The sequence below is a fragment of the Mauremys mutica genome, chromosome 1, assembly GCF_020497125.1.
Source record: "Mauremys mutica isolate MM-2020 ecotype Southern chromosome 1, ASM2049712v1, whole genome shotgun sequence".
In the NCBI taxonomy this organism is placed as follows: Eukaryota; Metazoa; Chordata; order Testudines; family Geoemydidae; genus Mauremys; species Mauremys mutica.
Window position 1 is genome coordinate 314,913,289 of NC_059072.1, and position 15,627 is coordinate 314,928,915.

The 15,627-nt window shown below is 48.8% G+C and overlaps 1 long non-coding RNA gene across 1 annotated transcript in view; it reads right to left on the reverse strand.

Moving 5' to 3' along the window:
• Positions 1-10,203: 10,203 nt before the first annotated feature.
• Positions 10,204-15,627, reverse strand: part of LOC123369934 — a 57,478-nt gene continuing 52,054 nt past the window's right edge. The window contains exon 3 of the long non-coding RNA XR_006579193.1: positions 10,204-10,717. This is a non-coding gene — a long non-coding RNA (uncharacterized LOC123369934). The remainder of the gene's footprint in view (positions 10,718-15,627) is intronic.

The window sequence follows — 15,627 nt, forward strand, 5'->3', positions numbered from 1 at the left end:
TCACCATAATATTCAAAGTAGGGAAAACTTCCTCCTTTTCTTAGTTTTTGAAGTCTTAGTTCCTTTCAATTTCAAGCTGTTCCCATTTCCTTTGATGGTTCCTCACTGTTTTTTCCTGGGCTGGTCAATGGCTAGGTGCTTGAAGCCAGTTTCGTCTGGTTGGAGAAGTAGCCCCCGGGGCCGGATTAGGAGGGAGGTGATCCAGGCGACTGCCTGAGATGCCGGGCTTGGGGGGCGCCGGGCTCAGATGCTGTTTTTGTTGTTAGTGACAAAAGGGAAAATGGAATGTTTGAAGTAAAAACTTCAGGTATTCCATATATGGATTCATTTTTCACTAATCTCCTAGAATGTTCTGGACCTTTGTAGAATCTCATTGAACCTTCCAGACTTTCTGAGAACTACATTTTCCTCAAACCTCCTAGAATGTTGTCAACCATGCCCTCGCGGATATATAAGGGGTAGGGTGTTGCCAGTCAGTCTTATATGACAGGGATAAATCATGCATACAAATCATGCATCCAAGTTTTGACATGGGCTACAAATGCAATAAAAAAGGGTATTCAAAAGTTTAACAAATGGAGGGTGAGCCGAAGATGCTCCTTGCCTGGGGCACCATTTAGTCTAGGGCCAGCCCTGATAGCCCCTCCCTGCCTGATTACTTCACCACTCTATTGTGAAGTGGTGTTGAAATCGTACCACAGTTACAATTTTCTATGTATGTATTCATACATACATAACCATAACCTGTACAAATACCTCATGACAGATATTAAGTTCCATGCATTACAAGCTTTTAAAAGAGATCTAACTCAATATCCTCTTACAGTAAAACATAGCATGCAAATTGCTTATTTTTCAGTGTTTGAACCTTCTGTTCTTCCCTTAGGGTGTCTGGGCCTTGATTGTCACAATGTTGAGGAGCCAAAACTCCATAAGACTGAATGCCCGTGCTAGCTAGGTAAGATAGAAGGACTAGGTGCCATCATTTTAAAGTCTAAATTACTGGTACATAAAATCCAGAGTTAACAACGATATAAATCTGGTGAGAACAGAGAATGAAATTGTTTTAGCCGTCTTCTCTCTCTAGCTTTGTTAGAGTCAATACAAAATCTGTACATTTCCCCTTGTGGAAGAAAATCTTGAATAATCTGTAGAAGTAACTGGATTTTATCATTTGTATTATAGCAGCACCAATAGAATCCCCAACTGGGATTGGAACCACTGGGCTAGGCATTGTACAAACAGCCAGATTCAGCCTGTCTTACCATATGTTTGTACATTGTCTGACACAACTGAACTGGGCTCAATCTTGACTAGGGCTATTAAGTGCTATCAAAATATAAATAATGATAATGGTATGGTTTCAAACCTTGATTCAGATGTGCAAAACATGAAGGCAATTTGAAAAAACAAAATAAAAAAAATTCCACTCTGTGAAAATTAAAAATCCCCCAAACAGAATGTATTTAATGGATTTGACATCAAAGGAGGACTGTTCTGTTTTTCAGTTTTAAATCCATCTTTTAAAAAACCCACTAGGTCTGCAGACATCCAAGCAAGCATGTGTCAGATTCCCTGCTACCTCTAGGTTATGTTAAAGTCCAGTTTTGTTTTATTCCCCATGATTATGATCAGAGCTTTCTTCATGTCTCTCAGGAGATTTCCAATTATATTTCTTGTATTGCACTTTGGGCCACAGGTAGAAGTAAATGATGGAAAGATAAGAGTTCTGGGGAAAATTCAATTCAGGATATAGAAGACATAGATATAAAAGTTGGAAGTAATTCTTTTTTGAGAATTCTTGATGAAGAAATTCCTACTAAGAAGGGAAAGTTCTGAAAAATGAAGAGCTGGGAAGCTGTCTTCCCAGAGCACCACATTAGCATTAGCCTCAGAATTATATAAATATTTGTAAAGGATTTCAAATTCTTTTCAGATTTCAGTGGACTAGTAATAGGCTTAGATTCCTTATGCTGAAATAAAGCAAGTGTGTTAGTGTTCTTCCTTTACTTAAGCTTATTTGCCAGCATTTTATTTGTACCTGTTTCTGTCTTCTTCAGTATAATACTGCTATTTCATTCTGAGAGGAGAGGTGTTCATATTGCAGACAAAATACATATATACACACATGAAATCAATACAAAAATCATAGAAGTGACACAACACAAGCTTAAAATTATCATTCAGTTGCACTGCACACAGAGGTGAGAGTAAGCCGGTCCGATCCAGTCCAGCATACTGGCAAGTGCCGGTACACCGCCAACCGTACCGGCAGGGGGCAGCTTCCCCAGGCTGGCAATTTAAAAAGGCTCTGGGCTCCGGGCAATGGCCCGAGCCCCATGGCCTTTAAATTGCCACCAGAGCCCCACTGCTGGAGCCCTGGGGCAGTGACTGTGAGCCCTGGGGCTCAAGCGGCAATTTAAAGGGCCTGGGGCTCCTGGCCACTGCTACTGCAGTGAAGCCCCAGGCCCTTTAAATCATCGCCAGAACCCCAGAGCTCCCAGCCCTTTAAATTGCTGCTGGAGCCCTGGGGTAGTGGCAGCAGCCAGGAGCCCCAGGGCTCTGGCGGTGATTTAAAGGTCCCAGGGCTTCCAGCAGCCACTACTGCAGCAGCGCCCCGGGCCCTTTAAGTCACTGCCAGAGCCCCGGGGTATCGCGATGGCTGGGAGCCCCAGGGCTCCAGTGGTGATTTAAAGGGCCAGGGTTCCTTTTCCCCAGGTCGTCTTTGTTATTGTTTATTTAGGGCCCACTCTTGCAACTTGAAATACACAAGCAGACTGCTACCCCTACCTAGAACCCCAGGGCAGCCCCACCAGAGCCTTAGTTTGTGCGGTCTTCAAGGTCTGGACCTTATCTTCATACCTGTCTATAAAGTACATAGAGAGACAAGATGGGTGAGATAATATCTTTTATTGGACCAACTTCTGTGGGTGACAGAGACAAGCTTTAGCCACACAGAGCTCTTCTTCAGGGCTGGGAACCCACAGAAGTTGGTCCAATAAAAGATATTACCTCACCCACCTTGTCTCTAATATCCTGGGACTGACATGGCTACAATGACACTGCATATAAAGTACCTAGCACACAGTTAGTACATACAAATATATAAAACATAATAACAATTCCCACATATAAACTATGTTAACTTAGAGTTAAAGTTGTTCAAATATATTCCATCACAATGGGCAAGCAAATAATAGGCTAAGGCAACATTCCCCACCCCCCACAGGAAAAGCCTCCAAGCACTAGCCCACTACCATCACAATTCTCACCCACACTAATACCTTCTCTAACATATACACTTATAGTTCAATAATGTTAGCACCTCAGTGCACATATCAAATAGCTGTAAAGAACCTGCTAGTCATCAATACATAAATATCTTTTGTGGCATCTGCTTGGGTAATGGAGCACCTAATTCTGGCACTACTTCTAAGGTGATAAAAGCGATGTATTGAGTAAAATAAAGCTCCAGGTCAAGAAACAGCAAGATTCTTTATAGAATTTGCTGAATTCAATTAATCCCATGGAACTGCTAAAAAGCAAGGAGCTTATCTAGTTCAATCTATGCCTGGGGCCAAGTAGGAGAAACTCAGAGATTGAGACCAAACCAATTACTTGTCAGCCAGGTCTGAATTTTCAAGAGACACCTGGACAACATAGAGGCTGCTGGGCCAGCTTTAAAATTGTCAATTTATTGAGCACCATCAGTAGGCTTGGTGCTGCACAAAATGTAGAAGAAAACTAATCCCTTCCCAAAGATCTTAAAGCCTGCATTTTACTCCCACTTTTAGGCCTCTTTACACTGCTAGAGTGGTGTAAAAAGGCCTTAGTTTAAATGAGAATCAGGCTGTAACATTCTAAATGAGACAGATAATGTATCAGACAGGCAATAAAATGGATGACCATGGTGATACAAGTGATGAGTGTATTCATCATATTTGGGCCCAATTCATTACAATGGAATTACACCATCGTAAAACTGGAGTGCCCCATTGGCCATCAGGCCACCTATATTTACATTCACTTCTTATTTATACCAGTATAAATCTAGAGTAACTCCACCAAAGTCCATGAAATTACACCAGAATAAAAGTGGCATGAGTGATAGCAGAATGGGACCAATGTGCAAATGGAATTGTGGAATTGTGCAATGTGCTAATGTGCAAATGGAACACTTTATTGCATGCCACTAAGGGTATGTCTACACTACAAGAGTAGTTCGATTTAACTTAGGTCGAATTTGTGGATTCGACCTTATGAAGTCGAATTTGTGTATCCACACTAAGGACACTAATTCGACTTTGTGAGTCCACACTAACAGGGCAAGCGTCGACATTGGCAGCGGTGCATTCTGGGCAGCTATCCCACAGTTCCCGCAGTCCCCGCTTCCCATTGGAATGCTGGGTAGAGCCCCCAATGCCTGCTGGGGGAAAAATGTGTCGAGGGTGGTTTTGGGTAACTGTCGTCATTCAACCGTCACTCCCGCCCTCCCTCCCTGAAAGAGCCGGCGGGAAATCTGTTAGCGCACTTTTCTGGTCAGTGACAGCGCGGACGCCACAGCACTGCGAGCATGGAGCCCGCTGCGATCATCGCTGCACTTATGGCCGTTGTCAACTCCTCGCACCTTATCGAACACCTCTTCCACAGTCAGCTGCTGAGAAATCGGGCGAGGAGGCTCCGGCAGCGCGGTGAGGACATGAAGTGTGAGAGTGGCACAGACCTCTCACAAAGCACGGGATCCCGCGCCGCGGAGATCATGGTGGCAATGGGTCACGTTCATGCTATGGGACGGCGATTCTGGGCCCGGGAAACAAGCACGGACTGGTGGGACCGCATAGTGCTGCAGGTCTGGGATGAATCACAGTGGCTGCGAAACTTCAGGATGCGTAAGGGCACTTTCCTTGAACTGTGTGACTTGCTGGCCCCTGCCCTGAAGCGCCAGGACACCCGGATGCGAGCAGCCCTGAGTGTGCAGAAGCGAGTGGCCATAGCCCTCTGGAAACTTGCAACGCCAGACAGCTACCGGTCAGTAGCGAACCACTTTGGCGTGGGCAAATCTACCGTGGGGGTTGCTGTGATGCAAGTAGGCCACGCAATCGTTGACCTACTGCTCTCAAAGGTAGTGACCCTGGGAAAAGTCCAGGTCATCATAGATGGCTTCGCCGCGATGGGATTCCCAAACTGCGGTGGGGCTATAGATGGCACTCACATCCCTATCCTGGGACCAGCCCACCACGCCAGCCAGTATATTAACCGAAAGGGCTACTTTTCAATGGTGCTGCAAGCACTGGTGGACCATAGGGGACGTTTTACCAACATCTACGTCGGGTGGCCGGGCAAGGTTCATGACGCGCGTGTTTTCAGGAACTCTGGTCTGTTTAGACACCTGCAGGAAGGTAGTTTCTTCCCGGAACACAAAATAACTGTTGGGGATGTGGAGATGCCTACAGTGATCCTCGGGGACCCAGCCTACCCGCTAATGCCCTGGCTCATGAAGCCCTATACAGGCGCCCTGGACAGTGACAAGGAGCTCTTCAACTACCGGCTGAGCAAATGCAGAATGGTGGTGGAGTGTGCTTTCGGACGTCTCAAGGAGAGATGGAGGAGCTTACTGACTCGCTCGGATCTCAGCGAAACCAATATCCCCATTGTTATTGCAGCTTGCTGTGTGCTCCACAATCTCTGTGAGAGCAAGGGGGAGACCTTTATGGTGGGATGGGAGGTTGAGGCAAATCGCCTGGCTGCTGATTACGCTCAGCCAGACAGCCGTGTGATTAGAAGAGCCCAGCGGGAAGCGCTGTGCATCCGGGAGGCTTTGAAAGCTAGGTTCCTCAGCGAGCAGGGTAACCTATGACTGTTCATTCTCTTTACAGAGAAGCTGAACCTGCCCCTGTTTCAGTTACTATTGACTTTTTTCAGCGGTTACATACCCCGTTCACCAGGTTTCCCCCCTTCCAACAGACGTTTAAAAATAAAGTTATTGGAACATTTTTAATTAACAAAGTTTTCTTTACTAACGAATTCGCGTTAAAGGGTTCAAACAGGGACGCAGACTGTGGTGGGTACGGTGTGCAGTGATGTACAGACCACTTCTACACTTGAGGACTGACAGGCTCCTGCTCCTACAGCGGTCTCTGGGGGGAGGACAGTTACAGGACGGTGTGCAGGTAGGGGTGGGTTTGCAGGAAGGGGTGACGGGTGTGTGGGAAGGGTGAGTAGGTGTGGGGGGATGATGGCTCTGGCTGGGGCTCAGGGCATTGGAGAGGTTCATGGCTAGGGTGGAAGGGCATGGTAAGGGCAGCCTGCCTTGCCATTTGTGGATGCCAGGCGTTCGGACCCTGGGGCAGCATACACCTCCCAGACTGACCTGGGGCAGCAGACACCTCCCAGACTGACCCGGGTGCCTAGTGACTGCACTCTGTGTGTGACCTGCTGTTGATCCTGCCCCCATGTCTGTACCCTGGTAATGGTGGCTGTCCTATGCAATTAACAAACCCCTATCTCCCCATCACACAAAGTCTTCTGCAAAGAAACATGACGGAAACAGTAATGAACAGCAAACTATTTTTAATACTCAACTACACAGTTGGGGGATGAAACTGGGATTTTGAATTGGGTGAGCCAGGAAGGGAAGCAATTCTCATACTTTAGGGAATGAGAGCTGTTTGTTACATGAGCGCTCTGCTGGGGTGGAGTGACAGCTTTCACGGCCCCTAGTGCCTCTCCTTCTTGTGATTTTGGGTGAGGGGGGGACAGGACTTTGTGGTGGGGGAGGGCGGTTGCAGATACAGTTCAGGGGGGCTCTCTGCTCCTGCCTGCGGTCCTGCACAACATCCACAAGGCGCCGGAGCGTGTCCGTTTGCTCCCTCATTAGTCCAAGCAGCGTTTGAGTCACCTGCTGGTCTTCCTGCTGCCACCTGTCCTCCCGTTCGCTGTGTGAGCGCTGCTGCTGAGAGAGGGTCTCCCTCCACTGGCTCTGCTGGGCCGCCTCGGCTCTGGAGCAGGCCATCAGTTCAGCGAACATCTCGTCCTGAGTCTTTTTCTTTCGCCGCCTAATCTGCGCCAGCCTCTGTGAGGGGGATGTCGGGGCAGTTCGGGAAACAGCCGCAGCTGTGTGATGGGAAAAAGGAAATGATTTCCTTGCAAAGATACATGTTTGCGAACACTGAACACAGTCTAGTCTGTTTCTGTGAACAAGACCATACAGGGCACCTATCTCATGTGCTCTCAGGACAAGTTCGAATTTTCGGCATTCGCTTTCATTGCCTGGGGTCTTGCACTGGAGATCAGACAAGCGGGGCAGGACAGCAGAATCCGTGTAGCAGCCAGGCCTGGTAAGCCGTAAACTTTAGGCTGCTTAAAAGTTAATGGATAGCAGTGGCCTCCTGCTGCAGGCAATCTGGAAAGCATAAAGTCTGACCCTGTTCCAGCCCCTCGCGGCTGTCCCCGGGAAAGATCCCTGTATGCTTTCCCTCTGCAGCCTCCAACACGTGGCTGTTAAACGACGGTCATTGTTATGCAAAGGAAAAGTCAAGCATTCACAATAGTAACATTACATTAATTCCCCTAATTAGATGCAGCAGTCGCCGAGCGGGTCACTAGGACAGACAGAGAGCTCATGCAGCGTGACTCCCTGCACAGACCAGGGCCCTATGCTGCCATGCTGGTGGAGGCAATGCTCCCACTATACCTCAGGATGGCCTGGCGCAGAAGCGTGTGCTTCCACGGAGCACCTAATAAGGCACCTCTCCCCAGGAACCTCCTCCGTAGGCTGTTCGAGTACCTGTACGAGAGCTTCGTGGAAGTGTCCCAGGAGGATTTCTATTCGATCGCTATATGTATTGACCTTCTTTTCGTATAGTTTTTATTCCTGATTTAAAAAAAATAAATGTTTATATGTTTATAGCACTTACCGACTGATCCTTCCCCTGATTCAGAGTCCGGGTTAACGGCCGGGGAGGGTTGGTAGGGGATCTCTGTGAGGGTGATGAAGAGATCCTGGCTGTCGGGGAAATCAGTATTGTAAGCGCTGTCGCCTGCCTCATCCTCCACAAACCCTTCCTCATTTTCCCCATCCGCGAACATCGCCGAGAAACTGCCCCTCGACACTATCCCATCCTCAGAGTCCACGGTCACTGGTGGGGCAGTGGTGGCAGACCCACCGAGAATGGCATGCAGTGCCTCGTAGAAGCGGCATGTCTGGGGCTGGGCTCCGGAGCGTCCGTTTGCCGCTTTGATTTTTTGGTAGCCTTGTCTCAGGTCCTTGATTTTCACGCGGCACTGCGTTGCATCCCGGCTGTATCCTCTGAGTGCCATGGCTTTGGAGACCTTCTCATAGGTCTTTGCATTCCGTTTTTTGGAGCGCAGCTCCGAAAGCACAGACTCATCTCCCCACACAGCGATCAGATCCAAGACTTCCCGGTCAGTCCATGCTGGGGCCCTCTTTCTACTTTGAGATTGCATGGACCCCTCTGCTGGAGAGCTCTGCATCGCTGCCGGTGCTGCTGAGCTCGCCCCGATGTCCAACCAGGAACTGAGATTCAAAATGGCCAGACAGGAAAAGGAATTCAAATTTTCCCAGGGCTTTTCCTGTATGGCTGATCAGAACATCTGAGCTCGGACTGCTGTCCAGAGCGTCAACACAGTGGTGCACTGTGGGATAGCTCCCAGAGCTACTAAGGTCGATTTCCGTCCACACATAGGCTAACTCGACATAGCCATGTCGAATTTAGCGCTACTCCCCTCGTCGGGGTGGAGTACCGAATTCGAACTAAAGAGCCCTCTAGGTCGAACTAATTAGCTTCATGGTGTGGACGGGTGCACGGTTAAATCGAATTAACGCTGCTAAATTCGACATAAACTCCTAGTGTAGACCAGGCCTTAGATTTATTATTCTGGCCAAGGTATAATTTTTAACCAAACGTTTATTTAGAAATCTGATTTTTATATACATAAATGTTGGGCTTATATTATTGGTACACAAAATGACAAGAAGTGGAACTCTATGAAATAAATGGGGGTAATGTACTCAAATATTTATAGTTAATTACAATACAAATTTTTCCAATATATAAGTTCAGATTGTGAACCTCTCATAAAAATGTTACAGTACAGTTATACAAAAGAGAATTCTATTGTGAGTTTATTCATAGCCCGAGAAACTAGGGGTTTTATATAAAACAGAATGAACACAACCATGTCACTTGGCTCTCCTATTCAAACTACATAAATTCTTCGGAGAACTTAGGGTTACACTGGGCTATTGGTTGGTCTAGATGTGAGATCGGAACATATTCAAATACAGTCAGAAGAAAATAGAAAAGGACTGGTGAATTGCAACCAGAGATAAGTGAAATTCATAATTTCAATCCCACAGGAAATTTTAATATTTCAACATTTGTTTTCATCCCAAATCAGCACAAAAAAATCATAATGAAATTTTTCACAGAATGAAATATTCCCAAAAAACATTTATTCAGAAAGAGTGAAATATTTCACAAAACATTTCAACAGTCCAAAAATCAAAATATTTTGTTATGTTCAACTGAGATAAAACACTGAGATAAACGTTGAGTCAGTCCAACATTAAACTATTTGCCCATTGTGGTACTTGACCTCATTGAAGTTGTAGTTCAAGAGCCTGAATCCCCCATTCTCCCCTATGGCCCAGGCTCCCCAGTCTTCATCTCCTTTGATGCACCCAGAGTTATGCAACTCTCCTAGTGCACCACACAGGCTGAACAGAGGGGAGTTGACATCGAATTATGGGAAATGTAGTCTTCCAGGGAGTCTGGCCTATGGCAGAGAATCAGGGCCCCACAAGGCAATACCCCACAAAAGGGAAACACAACTTTTGTTGAACTGACCGATTCAGGTCAAACCAGCCTAAAACAGAATATTTCATTTCCATTTTCCCTGATTTAAAAAAAAATAAAAATTTCAACAAAATGGAAAATTTCAATTTTGCAGAAACTATATTTTATGTCGGAAGACTATAACAATAGTAAATTCCCATCCAGCTATTATTACAACTAATTGGAACTGGATATGCCCCAGACAGATGGTTTCCCCAACAAACCATCTGACAGAAGTGTTCCTAACTCATGTGCAGTTACTATATGATTCTAATATGTTGGGCCATATTCACAGGACAGTGAGAGAATGGGTAAAGCCTACCGACTAATGCAAAAATTTGTAGGAAATTCTGTGAGGATGCTATGAAGTGTTTGTCTACCCTGATTTTTTCCCATGGACTTTTCCTGCAGGAGGGCATGATCTGGACCATGAAGACAGAGTTTAATTGCACATTTATGCAGTGTACATCTTCTCTTTAAACAGAATAGTTTGTGGCCAATACACCTGTCCTTGCCTTGACATATCTGTTTAGTATATTTTACATAAGTGTTTCAACTATATTATGTACAACCACTTTCACAGTAGTTCACCTGAGTCAATATGTAGGCCATACTTATAGGACAGGGGTCTCTATCCTGGGAAAAAATGACTCTGAAAAAGACCTGAGGTCATGGTTTATACTCAGCTGAATATGAGCTCCTAGAGCTATGCTGTGACCACATGGGCTAATATAACCCTGGGATGTATAAAAGGTGAATCTTGAGTATGAATAGAGAAGTTATATTACCCCTGTATTTGGCACTGATGCAACCACTACCGGAACACTGTATCCAGGGCCGGTGTCAGCAATTCAGCAAGGCTGTTGATAAATGGGAGAGGGTTCAGAGAAAGATTAAAGGATTAGAATCAGGAAACTCAATCTATTTAGTTTAACAAAGAAGGTTAAGGGGTGAGGTGATCACATTCTATACATATTTACATGGGGAACAGAAATTTGATAATAGGCTCTTCAACCTGGCAGACAATGGTCTAACAAGATCATAGAATCATAGACTATCAGGGTTGGAAAGGACCTCAGGAGGTCATTTAGTCCAGGGGTGGGCAAACCACGGCCCACGGGCCGGATCCGGCCCCTCAGGGCTTTGGATCCGGCCCGTGGGATTGTCCCCCGTGGTGCTGCAGGCCCCACACCGGTCTCAGAAGCGGCCGGCACCACTTCTCTGCAGCCCCCCAGGGGCGGGGGGGCAGAGGGCTCCATGTGTTGCCCTTGCCGCCAGGCACTGCCTCCCGCAGCTCCCATTGGTTGGGAACGGGGAACCATGGCCAATGGGAGCTTTGGAGGAGGTACCTGGAGGCGCGGCAAGGACAGCGCATGCAGAGCCCTCCACCCCCCCTTCCCCCAGGGGCCACAGCGCTTTCCGGAACGGCACAGCGTGGGGCCAGGGCAGGCGTGCAGGGAGCCTGCCCTGGCCCCGGTTCGCACCGCTACCACCCCAGAGCCACTTTAGGTAAGTGGCACGGGCCGGAGCCCGAACCCCTCCTGCACCCCGCCCCCCAACTCCCTGTCCTACGCCCTCTGCCTGCACCTCCCACCCCTCCTGCACCCCTACCCTCTGCCCTGATCCCCCTCTCGCACTCGGCACCCCTCCTGCACGCCAACCCCCTTCCGAGCTCCCTCATATGCCCTGCACCCCTCCTCTGCCCCAATCCCTTGCCCTGAGCCCCTTCCTGCACACCACACCCCCTTCCACATCCCATACTCCCTCTTGCACCCCAACCCCCGCCCCGGCCCTGCATACAATTTCCCCACCCAGATGTGGCCCTCGGCCCAAAAAGTTTGCCCACCCCTGATCTAGTCCAAACCCCTGCTCAAAGCAGGACCAATCCCCAACTAAATCATCCCAGCCAGGGCTTTGTCAAGCCAATGACTGGAAGTTGAAGCTAGACAAATTCAATTTGGAAATGAGGAATACATGTTTAACTGTGAGAGGAATTAACCACTGGAACAATTCACCTAGTATCATGGTGAATTTTCCATTACTGGCGATTTTTATATCAAGATTGGATGTTTTTCTTAAAAGATATTCTCTAGTTCAAACAGGAATTAATTTGGGGAAGTCCTGTGGCCTGTGTTATACAGGAGGTTGGACTATATGAGGAGAGTAGTCCCTTCTGATCTTAGAATATCTGAATCTATAGCCTTTGACTCAGGAGACCCAGGTTCAATTTTTTATTATGCTGCCAACTTCCTGTGTGACCTACGGCAAGTTGTTTATTCTTTCTGTACCTCAGTTCCCAATTAGGACAATGGGGATGTTGTGAAGATAAATACTTTATGGTTTGTGGAACTAAAGATACTATAGTGATGGGGCCATTTCTAAACAGAATTGGCTGCATGATTCATGGCCGGGGCTGAAGTCTGTCCACCTCTAAACGCCAATGGCTTCTCTAGCACACAGCCCATTTATTTGAGTTGAGTGCTGGAGCTAGGATTTAGCCCTTTGCCAACTGAAAAAAGATGGTATAAATTTCAGTGGTACCTCAACATGTGAGAGGAAGAAATCTTGTTATATTGCACTTCAGATAGTTCAGTCCATTCAAGACAATCTAATTTATATTTATTAAATGAGACAGCATTCTCAAAATGACAGCGTTTCAGCCAAAGACATAAACAATGTTTCTCAAGACATAGTCCAGAAGCAACACGGTGCTTTAAATAATGCTTCCTGTTTTTTCAGAATCCTCATTCCCAGTTCCTAATTATCTATAATAGGAAGATTTACTGATATACATTCACAGTGATCTCCAAGTCACTTCCAGGTTTGAATTAGTTTCTTCAAATAACAAACCTTTCATTTTCACTAGTTACAATGTTGCTCTAGGTAAATGTCTTTTTCAATCATGTAAATATAATATGAAGGTGAGATATTAAAAATCCAAGTTAGACTTTCCAAGTATGTCATCCAGTCCTGAAGATGAAAGAGATCACACCCTAGACTACCAGATTAATATCAAATATGCTTTTAAACGTTTACTCTTCAAATATAACTTATACTGGTAATATAGATTTAAATCAATTGTTTTTGCTAATTCTTTAAATCATTAATAGTAGCAGGAAGTAGATGTAATAGCCTGGCTGTGGGTTTGATTTGGATATTAATTGAAAGGATTTGAGGAACCAGCATATAGTCACGTTTTCTTTAGGTACAAAATATTGCAATGAACACAAACTTTCTTTCAAAACAAGAAAGAAGCTAAATTGAGAGAGCAAAACCAAAGGGGTTCTCTCTCTTATTAATAGGCTGAGTGCCAAGAGGTAGGAGAAAGGAATTTGTTTTGATCTCATTTGAGAAATAGCAAACATACCAATTTTAAAAGAAACACATTAGCTTACATTTGAAACTGCCAGTATTGCAAGGATATCAAACACACGTAGCATTGTAGATACATGTTGAACCAGACATTAACATTTTTTAGATTTACCCCTGTTTATCCATTAAAGCCCTGATCCTGCAAATACATAAGTATGTATGTGTAGTGGTCTCTTGCCCTCAAGTGGGGAGGGAGGTCACTCCACCTCACTGTGTCAGGTCGCAGCACTCGGGTTTGGGCCCCGCTGCCGGGGCCAAGCAATAAGCAGTCTCTAGGTCTGTAGCCCCCAGCAGAGGTAAACAACAATTAACAGCCTGGTGCTCTAGCCAAGTGGTTCTCAGCTGAGGGTCTGCAGTCCCCTGGGGGTCTGCGAGCCCTGGAAGTCTGTGGCTGAAACCCAGAGCCAGAATCCTAGTGCCCCTGCGGGGTTGAAGCCAGGAGGCACGGGGCTGAAGCCCCAGTCCCCAGCGCCCCCCTGGGGCTGAAGCCGGGAGGCACAGGGCTGAATCCCAGAGCCCTGGTGCTCCCTATGGGGCAGTAGCTCTGAGCCCATTGGCAGAGTTGGGCACATGGAGGGCATTGCCCCCGCAAAAGAACTGCTGCACAAGAGCACAGCAGACCTGGTGGCAGCTCCGCACCTCCCCGCCATCTCCTCTCCCCACCCTCTGGCCAGGTTGGAGGCAGGGCCAGTGCAAGGATGTTTCGCGCCCGAGGCGAAACTTCCACCTTGTGCCCTCCCCCCTCCCCGAGCCCTGAGGCAGCTCCCCGCCCTGAGGTGCCCCCGCCATGGCAGCTCCCCACCCTCCCCCCAGCCCAGGGAGCCGTGCAGCAGCTCCCCACCCCCCCTCTGCCCTGAGGCACCCCCCCTGCGGTAGCTCCCCCCCCACACCCTGAGGCGCTCTCCTGCGGCAGCTCCCCACCCTCCCACTCCGCCCTGAGGTGGCCCCCTGCGGCAGATCCCCACCCCCCTGGCCTGGGGAGCCATGTGGCAGCTCCCCACCCCAGCTCACCTCTGCTCCGCCCCCTCCCCGAGCCCTGCGGCAGCTCCCCACCCACCCCCCTCCACCCTGAGGCATCTCCCCCATGGCAGCGCACCCCCCACCCGGGGGGCCGTGTGGCAGCTCCCCAGCCCAGCTCACCTCTGCTCTGCTTCCTCCCCAAGCACGCCGTCGCTGCTCCACTTCTCCCGCCTCCCAGGCTTGCGGCGCAAATCAGCTGTTTGGTGCCGCAAGCCTGGAAGGAAGCGGGGCGGCGTGCTCAGGGGAGGAGGTGGAGCAGAGGTGAGCTGGGGCGGGGAGTTCCCCTGCATGCTGCCCCCCCCTTACTTGCTGCAGGTGGCCCTTCCCGCGCCCCCGCGCCCCCCTGCCCCAGCTCCCTCTGCCTAAATGCCTACGATGACTGGGGTGGCCGAAGATCCGGCCACCGCGGTTACCGCCGAAGAAAATGTCGCCCCCCAAATGCTAGCACCCTAGGCGACTGCCTAGGTCACCTAATAAGTTGCACCGGCCCTGGTTGGAGGTGGGACACCAGAGCCAGGAAGTGCAGGGTAGCTGCTGCTCTGGCTGGTGCCATGCATTCCCTCGTCTCCTGCTGGTGCCCTGGACTGAAGCTGCCTCTCAGCTCCCAGCCCCCTTTGCTCCTGCAGAGGCAGCCGGTAAGAGCTGCCTGGGTGGGGAGACCTGGCTCCGTGGCTGTCAGATCCCTCCAGGAAGAGGGACCGCAGGGGAGCCCTCCCAGCCAGCACATGGCCCCTAATACTCCTCTCCCTATACCCTGAGGCTACGCCCTCTCTGTACCCCCTGCCCACACACAGCCCCTAGCTACCCCCTCCCTGCACCCTGAGCTACCCCCCTGCCCACACACAGCCCCTAGCTACCCCCTCCCTGCACCCTGAGCTACCCCCCTGCCCACACACAGCCCCTAGCTACCCCCTCCCTGCACCCTGAGCTACCCCCCTGCCCACACACAGCCCCTAGCTACCCCCTCCCTGCACCCTGAGCTACTCCCCTTTGTGCACACAGCCCCTAGCTACCCCTTCCCTGCACCCTGAGCTACCCCATCACTGCACACAGGCCCTAGCTACTCCCTCCCTGTACCCTGAGCTACCCTTTGTCTGCACACAGACCCTAGCTACCCCCTCCCTACACCCTGAGCTACTTCATCACTGCACACAGCCCCTAGCTACCCCCTCCCTACACCCTGAGCTACTTCATCACTGCACACAGCCCCTAGCTACCCCCTCCCTGCACCCTGAGCTACCCCCTGCCTGCACACAGCTCCTAGCTACCCCCTCCCTGCACCCTGAGCTACTTCATCACTGCACACAGACCCTAGCTACGCCCTCCCTGCACTCTAAACTGTTTTCAAACTTTTTGAGCTAAGTTATAATTTTTGGTT